Source organism: Natator depressus, chromosome 7, assembly GCF_965152275.1.
Source record: "Natator depressus isolate rNatDep1 chromosome 7, rNatDep2.hap1, whole genome shotgun sequence".
NCBI classification, from domain to species: domain Eukaryota; kingdom Metazoa; phylum Chordata; order Testudines; family Cheloniidae; genus Natator; species Natator depressus.
This window is the reverse complement of record NC_134240.1, coordinates 85,291,705-85,304,058: the sequence shown is the minus strand read 5'-3', so window position 1 is coordinate 85,304,058 and position 12,354 is coordinate 85,291,705.

Genomic DNA, 12,354 nt, shown 5'->3' with positions numbered 1-12,354 from the left:
TAAAAATATTTTCCAGCTGTTAAAGACCACTATGCTAATGATTAACACAGTAATCATTCTCAGCACTGAATAGGATTATTAGGCACAGTGAATTTAATCCTATATTTCAATGACTGATGTATTATAAAAAGTAACATTAGTTTAATTAAAGACAGGTCATAGCTATGAAAACAGGAAATGCATCCATTCTGTATCAAGGGCAATAGACATTGGTAACATTGATTCTCACAGGGCAAAACAAGATCTATTAATTTTTCTAATAGATATCTGAGCACTTAAATTCCAAAGATGCTGGTCCTCTCTGACTTTATTACCACTTATGCTGTGTATTGCACAGAAAGTACTTAAAATGAGACCCGGAAGATTGTTTTCATTCTACTTAGCCTGTTCTGATCACACATGTTGAAGGCACAATAATGGCAGAATTTCAGTGTCAAAACTGACACTACCATATTCACATCATTGCAAAGATCCAGAGATCTGTCTCAGACACTTTACTATAGTTGAGATCACTGAACTGGAAAAGGGGCTCACAATCTAAACGAAGGAAAAACATTCACATGTTATAACAAAGGTCATGCCTGCTGAAGAGGTGAAATGTATTTACTGCTTCAATGAGTTGAGTAAAATTTACTGGAGTTGACTGAGTAAATGGTTTCTGAAAAATGTATGTTTGAACAAACTGTTTACCCTTGTACATTGCCTCTTCTATTTTCTCTGACTATAAAATTCAGAGGTACAAAGTTCAGCAGAACCAAACAATTTTAGAATTCTGATCTTATGAAACTAAGATACCATTTTCTAGGACCAGAGTTTATGTCAGAATCTACAACACTATCTGCACTGATATAGAGTTGGTGCAATTTGTGTCTGCACTTCCACTTCTAATTGTCTATTTTCGGAATATAAAAACATTAACTATATAATTTCTCTGGCTCCAGCTTCCCAGGCTATCAGATCCACCAAGTTTCCCATGGTGACATTTGTGTAATTAAAGATAGATCATAGCTAAGGAAACCAGAAGTGTACCCATTTTTAAAAGGCCAGTGAGGACTGAGCCTGCAGAAGTTAATATGCATAGTTCTATCAGGCAAATTTGGAAATTTTACTCAGTTTGCTTGAAGTTTCTAGATTTATTTAAACCCCAAATCATTGAGCAAAATCTAGGGTGTGCAATTCTGTAATGCACATGAACCTATGCAAATTAAAATGCTGAGATTCCCACAACACTAGTAAATGGTGGGTTTAAATAAAGAGAATCATGAAGGAGGCTCAGAGATCCATAAAGCACATGAAGGAGACATTCAGAAAATTCACTTTGGGTCACACTTGACCTGTAAAATCACAGCCCAGTAATTACTAATGCTCTTAGACGCAAATCCCACACCCTTGTACTATCATTCCATGAGTAAAAATGGGATAGCACAGTAGGTTATGCAGGGATAGAAGGGGACAGAATCCTCCCCTGTACACCGTAGAGCAGCAAAATCATATCTCTGCAGTTGCTACTGGAGCTTCAAGCTGAAAGTAGCATCTGCAGCCAATGTACTCACTTTCCCACATTACTCAGGGTGTTGGCTGATTGATTCACATAAGCTATGCCTTCACTGAAAATAAGGAGGTGTTTTTACCATAGGATACTACTACATATCCCTCTCTATAAACATAGTGGAGACAAGGCACTTCAGTTTTACCTGGTGAGATAAACCAGGTGAGGTCAACCATGGGGGGGGGGGGGAGTATAGTGCTGACTTCAGCTAGTTATCTGATGGTTCAGTGAAGACACAGCCTGTGTTAGTGTAGACCTAGTTATAGTCAAGGGATTGCTCACATGGAAAGGAGACAAGACTACACAGTTATTAAGAAATCATAAGGATAGCAAAAAAAAGTAGTACAATGAATAGGGAAGAAGAGTTTTTATAAATACATCAAGGGAAAAAGCAGCACTAAAAAAAAAGTATGTCGGGTAGCAAATGAGAGGAATGAAATCAATCATGACTTTAAAATGACTAAGATACTAAGTTCCTTTTACAAATCTATCTCTGCATCTCCAAAAAACAGACTATAGAAAAGAAGCGTGAACAATAAGGAAGAAGCATTCTGTAAAATTAATTTTAATAAAAAGAAAGGAAGGGAATGCTTGTAAAATTGGCACATATACAAATCAGCCAATTCCACTGTATCAATGACAAGAACAAATGAAAAGGAACCAAAGAAGGGAAGAAAATCAAATGTAGTACCAAAGGCTCAAATGAGGAAAGAAAAGTGATTTACAAGTCTAACTCTCATCCTTAGTAAAAATGGAACAAATATGAAAGAGAAAAAAAAGTCAGCCATCTGGAGAGTAATGAAACCATGAGCAATAAGCTGCATGGCTTCATTAAGAATAAATCTTGCCAGACAAAATTTTATATTTAATAGCAGAACAAAACTAATGGCTGAAGCAAATGCAGTGGAAGTCTTACATTTGAATTTTGGCTACATCATTTCATGATACCATGTTTGAAAAGTGACTGTGTTCTGTCCAAGTTGTCTAAAAGCTGGATAAAGGTCCAGAAATAATGCATTAAAATAAATGTGATTTTATATATATACATATGGTTATGAGCTGCCAAAAGCTGAAGAACCAGTGCTTTCAGTCACTCCGGGACCTTTGGCAGCAGGTCCTTCAGTCACTCCGGGTCTTTGGCAGCACTGAAGGACCTGCCGCCGAAGTGCCGGCGAAGACCCGGAGCGCCAGCAGGTGAGTAAAAATTAAAAAGGGATTCTCAGGGGAGCCTCCCCAGCCAAGAGCTCAGGCAGGCTGGACAGGACGGTCCCGCGGGCCGGAGTTTGCCCACCTCTTTAACAACCGGTTCTAAACCGGCTTCAAAATTTAACAACCAGTTCGCGCAAACTGATGCGAACCGGCTCCAGCTCACCACTGTATGTATATACGTACATACACATACACACACACACACACACACAAATTCCATTAACATAGAGTTTATCCCTCTCCCAGATAATTAATGATCTGGGAGAAGAGTAAACTGTATGTTAATGGAATTTGTAGATGATCACTAAGACAAGAGAGAGCCAGAAATGGATCTGGAGAGATTAAGAACATGAGCAGAAAATAAAATGAGAAACTACCTGAAAAAAATGAGTTAATACACCTTTGAGTGGAGGAATGGAATAAACTGCTCTGTATAATCAATACCATGGATGAAATCTTGGCCCCACTGAAGTCAATGCAAATTTTGCCATTGACTTCATGGGGCCAGCATTACACTCTGTAGATTTAATTAGAAAAAGAAATCTGGGAGGCTGTAATATTGAGAGAGTCCTAGCACAAAATAAACTGGCCATGACTGCAATATTAAACAAAATACCCCCCCCCACACACACACACACACACACACACACAAAAATGCAGTTTTGGGCTGCATATGGAAAGAGCTCACAGAGCAGCAGTATAAGAAAGTAATAAACTCTTTTACGCTCTCTAGTACAGCCAGACCTGGAATATCTCGGGAATCCTAGGCACCACAATATCAGGAGAATACGGATAATGTGCAGAGGTCAGAAAACATCAAAAAGTGATTTGGGAACTGGAATACTTCACGTAAGGAACACTGTAGAGAGCTCACTGTTGTTCTGGAAAGCAATGACTAAAAAGGGGACTGTACTGGGGTCTACAAACGCCACACTGAGCATAGGCAGCTCAACCACACCCACACAGAGCTCCCAGATATGGAGGCAGGCACTCAGAGCTGCGCTCAATCAAGGAAACAAGGCCTATTAAAAAGGAGCGAGTGCAGAGGAGTGGGACGCAGAATGGCAATATACTTGCTCCAGACAGCCTCCTTGAGCACAGCGAAGAGACTGAGGCATGCTTCTAGAACCAGTGAAAATTCAGAGAAGCTCAAAGAACTGCCCTGACCAGGGACAAACTAAGGGGGTCCCAGCAAGGGCAGCAGTGACCCTCCAAAGGACCACACCAGGAACGAGTGACAGGGACATGTTAACGGTTTACAGATATTTAAAGGCCACATACAGTCAAGATGCAGGGGAATTATTTATGGTCATATCGTTAGAAGCAATGAGATGAAGTAAAGAAAGGATAACTTTATACCAGTCATTAGAGAGACTTCCTGACAGTGTAATCTATTAGACTGTGGAATAATCTCCCAAGAGAAAGCTGTGAAAGTTTCACCACTTGTGACATTTAAAAATAGACTGGACAAAGCAGTAGAAAATGTACAAAAGGGAAACGTACTGTAGTGGGAACAAGATGGGTCTAATGATCTACCATGTCTTCTCCATATTTATCTTTTATGATTCTGTCAACATCAGGAAGAAGCATGGTGAGAGAGAATAAATAGAAAAGCCATGTGGTACATGATGGAGCCATGAGGTATAGGATAGAATTAGACAACTAGGAAGCAGAAAGAATGGCATAAAAGAGGGGAAAAGAGAAGAGAGAGGTAAATAACTGCCAAAAAAAAAATCTATCTGAAGGACTGTTTTATACCTGATCTCCATCTATCCTATACTGTAAACACTGTCATTTATTACACAACTGAATTATATGGTGCTTGATGCTTAAAACGTAAGACCTTTTATGTATAAACAACCATGTTTTGAAATATTTGAGTCTCTCTCTAAGAATTTATGATGTCCTCAGCAGTTTGTCTGAATCTCAGTGATAAAAGCTTGGGGACAGAAAGAGGAGTAAACTATCATCAATGTCATGGGGAAATCTACTTTTCTAGTGTGCAGAAGTAAACAGTCAGTGCCTCTAATTTATAGTACAATGTCAGAGTTTTGCACTTACAAATAAGTCCTCAAAGAAACAAATATGGGAGGTTTGGTCTGCTTCATTTTTTCATAGTTTAAATAAATTTGTCCACTATTTTATGTACATTAGAATAAAATAGCGTACATATAAATTGATGATTGTCACCATTTTAGTCACTAGAAATTATAAAACTGAATGAATTTTAATGGGAACTGATGCAGCTAGAAGTTCTAAAGGGCATTTCAGTAAGTTGCCATTCTGCAGAACATAAAGGGGATGTCCACAAGAGGGAGCCCCTTCTCCTCCACATTTTCAGAGCATATTTTCAGAGATTTGCCAGCTTAAAGTAGATTGGAGTGGAGCTCTCTTCTGTACTCCTCAAAAAGTCCACAAAAGAACATATGTCTGCTGTACATCTTAGAAGCACCTTAGAAGTTCCACAGATGGAGGAGTTAGAAAAATGTTTTATTTGTATATAAATGTGTAAACAGCAGCATCATTAGTGTCTAAATTCTTGAGTTTTTCCATTTAATGCTGTTTCTAGTAGCTTACCCTGCTGAAGTCAGCGGTACAGAGTATATTCCAAACTTCTATGGTAGAAGAAATACAAATAAGCCCGGTTCAGTAAGGACTTTAGGCACGGGCCAAACGTCAAGTGTATGAATAGTCCCTTTGCCTTCAGTGGGACTAATGAGCTAGTCATGTGCTTAAAGTTAGGCATGTGTTTACTTTCCTTGCTGGATCAGGGCCATACACCAGTTCTGAACATTCCTGGCTTGCAAGAACTATAAGGACAAACAACATTTCACAAGAGGACCTGTGTATTTGAGCCAAGGGATAGTCTTGCACAGAAGGGGCCAATATTCACGTTCTAACTTCTGTAAATTGTATATACAGTAAACACACATAAAAATTAAATTCCTTTAGGGTGAACTCATACCGTCCATTTCTTGGCCAAAAACTTACAGCACTAAGTTGTAGTTGAAGTATACCTCACTAGCTGCTTGGGAATTATATGCAGATCTTTCAGCTGATGAAGAAGCTCAAGAGCTGGATCCACGGAGAAAACCAAGGGATGGTGGACTGACACACCAGGATGTCAAGCCTCTAAGTCAGCACTATGCCCTTAAGAAATTTGGTGACGTGAGATGAATGTCCCGATATATATATATATATATATATATATATATATATATATATATAAATATATATATAAAACCTGGAATGACAGACCATCTCCCTCATAAGGCACACATACATAGGTGTCAAGCCTCTAAGTCAGCACTATGCCCTTAAGAAATTTGGTGACGTGAGATGAACATCTTGTCAACTGCTGGATTATCACTACAAAAGGTCCCGTCCCCCCCCCCGCTCTCCTGCTGGTAATAGCTCACCTTACCTGATCACTCTTGTTACAGTGTGTATGGTAACACCCATTGTTTCATGTTCTCTGTGTATATAAATCTCCCCACTGTATTTTCCACTGCATGTATCCGATGAAGTGAGCTGTAGCTCACAAAAGCTTATGCTCAAATAAATTTTTTAGTCTCTAAGGTGCCACAAGTACTCCTGTTCTTTTTCAGATATATATATATAGAGAGAGAGAGAGAGACCTGAAATGACAGATCATCTCCCTCATAAAGCATGAGACACCAGTGGCAGAAGCTGTAAATCCACACATAGCTAGAAGTTTTCCAGCCCTGGTCAATGAGATGTGTGTGGCTCATCAGACCAGGCTTTATGCAGATTGCTAACAAACTGGAATATACTGTCTTTTTACTTACTTAATATTTAATTTAATTCACATTTGAATACGAAAGATTCTGGGGGGAACCATACAATATTTCAGGGCAGAAAACTTTTCTGACCTTTATATTCTGACCCAAATATAAAGTATTGCTCCAGCCTTGCAAAAAAGAAAGCGACAGGACCCTGACTGAGCATTTTGTGAAAGCCCATTGCCAATGAGCCCAGTACTTGCAGAGTTGCCATTGTACTTGTACATAATACAGAAGCCTACTGGCCTGTTGTTATCATCACGGGGGGGCCAAGTTGTTTCTCTCTAATGTGTAGCATTAACAGGAGTAGAAAGCTAATGAAGTACTGGAAAAAGGAAAAAAATTCAAAGATGTAGTAGAGGTACAAGAATGCAGTGGTGAGGCAAAAGGGTGACAATATATACACAGACAGGTAAGAGAAATAGGTAAAGGGAGGGAATATAGTAGGAAGAAGAATCTATGAAAAATATAAGAGGAAAGGTAAAAAGGAACTATCGAACTTAAGGAAAGATATTGCCATTTAAACCAACAGAATTATAGCGGATACAGAGAGACTGTGGGGAAGTGTTGTACTATTTAGGGTGTCACTGACGAGTGAAAAAATTAGGAGCGACTCCAGTGAAGTTGATGGTGTAGAGCAAATAAGATGAGAACCAGGCCCATAGTTGTTAATATGTACAGTGCTTGCTTTCAGTATCGCTCAGCACTATTGACACATTTTGATGAATGTAGCTTCCAGTATGTACAGATAAAAAAGAAATAAATCCAATTGCTTGAGGTTAGATTAATCTACTTCTAAAATACTATGAAATGCTATGAGTCATCATGGAAATAGCAGATTGGTAGGCCTCCCTCGCTGCTGGAATTAGAGATAGATTTGATTAAAATAATGAGCACTGTTTCTGGCTGCCACCAAGATTGACAGATTATTTGTTGGGTTGTTTAACTGGAAAAAAATAGTACAGTGGGGAATATAGTGGTTATAACTAGCTCCTGTATTATAGGTACTGTGAAAGGATAAAGAAAGGCCTTGTTCACTGATGTGTCCCATTATGCTAATTAGAAAACACAATAAAAATTAGATTGCTTGTACTTATACTCCCTCATGTGAGGTATGGGAAGAGGCTGATGTTTCATTTAGAAAAAAAAGATAACTAGTATGTTTAAAAGTAGGGTACAGATTTTTTTCTCCTTTTTATTTTCCTTTATGCTAAAATGTTACAGAAGTATAAATTAACCATGCCTATAAACTGGGGTTCCCAATTTCTATTCATAGTGTGCTGTCACCCCGTTGCTAGGAATTGGTTCAGATTATTGATTTATTTTATTATGCTTTAAAATATATTATTGACATTTCAGGATTTTAATCGATTTTTAAAAGAGAAAAATCTGATAGATTGTACATCAGGATAGGAAACGTTCTGAATCTCTGCCGAGCTGTGCATGAAGCAACACTAAATCAGAGTGAGTTTGTTAATCAAGAATCTGAGGCACCAGCATGTAATGATTTGGGTCCCAATCCTGTAATGGCACCACATAGATGGATCCTGGCACTCATATGAAGCTCATTCCAGGCTTCATTTTGCATATACATTTTAAAAATTGGCACACAAATTTATAATACTTGTAATATTTCTAAAGATTTTTGAATAAGAGAGTATTATTTAACTTTGAACAGAAATCTTTCATGGAAATTTAAAAATTACTTATTTGGTTATATTTAATGTAAATAAAATGCCGAGATAATTCAATGAAGGTTGGCGTCCTGCAAAGATTTAAGCATGTGCTTAGCTTGACACGTGAATAGTTCCATTGACTTTTACAGGGGAACTGGTTTGGTGGATAGGGGGAATGCAGTGGACATAATATACCTGGTCTTCTTCAAGGTTTTTGATACAGTCCCACATGACTGTATCATGTACCCATATTCTGACAGGTAATCTGGAGAAATGTGAGCTTGGCAAAACTACCATTAAGTGGATACACAATTGTTTAAACAACCGCAAGCAAAGAGTAACAATGGAATGATGTCAGATTGGAGGGAGGTCTCAAGTGGGGTTCCATAGGCATCTGTCCTGGATCCGGCGTTGTTTAACATCTTTATTTATGACCTGGACATGGAACTGGTGAGCATACCGATAAATTTGCAGATGACACAAATCTGGGGGGGGTTGCCAACACTTTAGAGGATAGAGCTAAAATTCAGAGGGATCTAGATAAACTGGAGCACTGGGCTATAGACAACAAAATGAAATTCAACAAAGACCAATGTAACGTGCTACACTAAGGGAAGAACAAATACAAAATGAGGGATAACTGGTTTGGCAGCAGCACAGCTGAGAAGGATCTGGGAGTTGTGGTAGATCATAACCTCAACATGAGTCATCAATGCGAGGTGGTTGCAAAAAAAGCAAATGCAATTTTAGGTTGCGTTAACAGAGGCATAGCATACAAGTCACGGGAGGTGAGAGTACCACTCTACTTGGTGCTGGTTAGGCCTCAGCTGGAGTACTGTGTCCAGTTTTGGTCGCCAATGGACTTTAGAAAGAATGTAAAGAAACTGGAAAGGATCCAGAGGTGAGCCGCAAAGATGATAAAAGGGATTGAATGCAAGCCAGATGAGCAAAGGCTAAAGGAACTGGATATGTTTAGTTTGGAAAAGAGGAGAGTAAGGGGGGACATGATAGCAGTCTTCAAATATTTGAAAGGCTGCCATAAAAAAGATGGGAAAAAAGTTCTCTCTTGCCACAAAGGGCAGGACAAGAGGCAATGGGTTCAAACAATAGCACAGCAGATTTAGATTAAATCTCAGGAAAAACTTCCTAACTGTAAGAACAGGAGGACAATGGAACAAACTGCCTAGGGAGGTAGTGGAAGCTCCTTCATTGTTATCCAGACTCCTTTTGAAAACCTCCAATCTGTCTTGGATGGTTTAGACACAACAAATCCTGCATCTTGGAAGGGGGTTACACTAGATGACCCTTGCGTTCCCTTCTAACCCTATGATTCTATGACTTTAATAGGGCTTCTTAATGCACATGCTTAATTTTATATATAAATATTTACAGGATTGAGTCTCAGATTTGCTATTGGCCAATATTTGCCTTACTATTCGGTTGAGCAAGATTTGAAGGGATGCAAACAGAGTAGAAGGAAGTTCTGTGCCCTTATTTCTCCTATCTAAACTAGATTAAAAGTTTCTCTGAGTCTCCGTGGGGGTAGAAATGGAGGAGAGAGGAGAATTTTTTTATACTGTTTTCTTTTTCATAAAAATACTTACCCTGTGAGAAGAGGAAGAGGAGTTGTCCTGTTAATATTCCAAATTGGTCAAATCTAAAAAATACTAGAAATCTTATGAAAATGTCTGTCTTCATGATATTTCTAACCCAGTTTACTTATTAAATTGGTTGGGGAAAGTCTGGGATAACTCTGACCATTCTCATGGTAAATAAGATGTTCAGATAACCTTCCATGAAAGGTTTCAGAGTAGCAGCCGTGTTAGTCTATATCCGCAAAAAGAAAAGGAGGACTTGTGGCACCTTAGAGACTAACCAATTTATTTGAGCATAAGCTTTCATGAGCTACAGCTCACTTCATCAGATGCTCACTTCATCTTCCATGAAAGATTTTTGATTAATTTGAAAAGAAAGCAATCAGAAATAAAACAGCTCATTCCTTTAGGTTTTCTAGATATGCAGCTGCCTGTAATATCTCACCAAAATTCCTAAGGTAATTGACATGCTTTATGCATTCATTAGCTTTGCTACCTCAACATGTGGCATTAATGCTACAAACCAGCTGAGTGTATGCATTGCTTTTCACATTGGCCTTGTTTTTTACTAGGATAATGAAGAATCAGAGGTCAGTGATTTAAGCGCTGATGCTTTGAATGATATTTGAGAGCTCTTTTTGTATTCTTATGCAGCTTTGCTTATTAAATAAGTCTGAGCACTAGAACTGGCCTCTTTTACAGTTGGACGGGGCATGGATCAGCGTTCATGTCTCGCTCACCATCAGTACCCAACCCAGTCCGGGGAAGCTAATGATCCAACCCACAGACCAAATTGGGTAATGAATCCTGGTCACGTGCCACCTAAGTCATCTTGCATTTATGCTCAGAAGTAGGTGACTCTCCTGTACATCTCACAGGTACTGTACTTGTCAAGTTGTTTCCTTATGCCTTGTGAAAGCAATCTGTGCCTATTATTCAGGAATGGAAGACATCTATCTTGATTTGTTTCACTTATAGACTACGAGGATGGCTTTAGATTGTTGCTCAGGTTGTGAAGAGCATTTTGATCACTTTACAGCAATTAAAACTAGTCATTGCTCCAGACCCATTCTTTTCCACTTCATTTCACACAGTGCTGGATGAAATGACCTGTCTGTCTCTGCCCTCCAATCACCATCCAAGGGCATCTATCACAGCAAAACTTTCCAAAACATCTTTGCTGTTGCATCTTTATTGTGCAAGGTCAGTTTTCTTTTTTCAATTCATCCTGAAGTTCATTTTTTCTACTACTTTCTTGGGATTAAATCTGTTGACCAGATAAATGGAACTGTCTTCTTGGCTAGAACATAGAACTGTTCAACCAAATGCCTACATGCCCCAGATAGTCCTTTGTACCTGTTGCATAGCAGTCATTTTTACCCCCCAATGTGTACCTGCCCTGACATTTGCTGTCCTAACCCTGGTTGAATTGGAGTATTCCATCCTCTATGGAGAATTACCACCTTGTAGCTGTTTAGTGGCTTTGGTGAAGTAGGCTGATGGTTTCAGTCTATTTCATAGTAACCAGATGTCCACAATACAAAAATCAATATCACCACAATTGGCTGCCTGGTTGATAGTGACAGCAGACAAGGCAAGGTCTAATGGCTAAGGAGACTAAATTATCTTCTCATCCCTTCCCTCTCTGGGATAGGGTTGAAATATTTTGGCAGAATGGTATAGGAAATCTGATGTCCTTTCTGTACCTGGTTTGTATATAAATATAATGAATAATACTTGTATAGCACATTGCACCTTTAAATCTCAAAGCACTTTATAAAGGAGGTCAGTATCATTATCCCCATTTTACGTATGGGGAAAGTGAGGCAAAGCATACATAAGTTGCCGATCTGGCATCTTTTGATGCCGATCTGGCATAAAAATTTACTAATTAAAAAAATCAGATGAAAGTACTTCACTGAAAAGTTAGAGACAAATTGTTTAAATATAGGCCCTATATTTGTGAACACAACTGGAGAGAAGCAGTTCATAAAGCAATGCCACATAAACCTAAATACTAGTCTAAAAGTTTCCATACAAAGATAGTTTTTAAAAGACTCCATTAAAATGCACCTGATCCATTTTGAAAAAAACAGAAGGGCCTTTTTCTTTTTTCTGTTTTTTAAAAATTACTATTTATTAGTCAGTTCTCCAGGGCATCACAAAAATCTGGGGTTTTTTCTATAGCAGTCTTGAAAAATTTAATAAGCCCTGAGACCTCTTCAGGCTCATCAGATATTACCATTCACTTGCCAAGCCTGAGGCAAGAGCTCAGATGCATCCAGGTTTGCCCATCTCTATTGTGTTCCCAAAGGTGCTAATTAAAGGGCACACATTTTTAGACTATCAAACAGTCCTATATAGTCTGTTTCAGAGTCTCTCTTGCAAAAAAGACATGCACCTTTTTTCCCCTCATGCAATAAAGTGTTTCGAACAACAAGTTAATGCTTGACAAAATAACGGTATAACAGTTCCACGTTATTTCATATGCTAGCCAAAAAGAAAGTGTAGTAATTTATGCA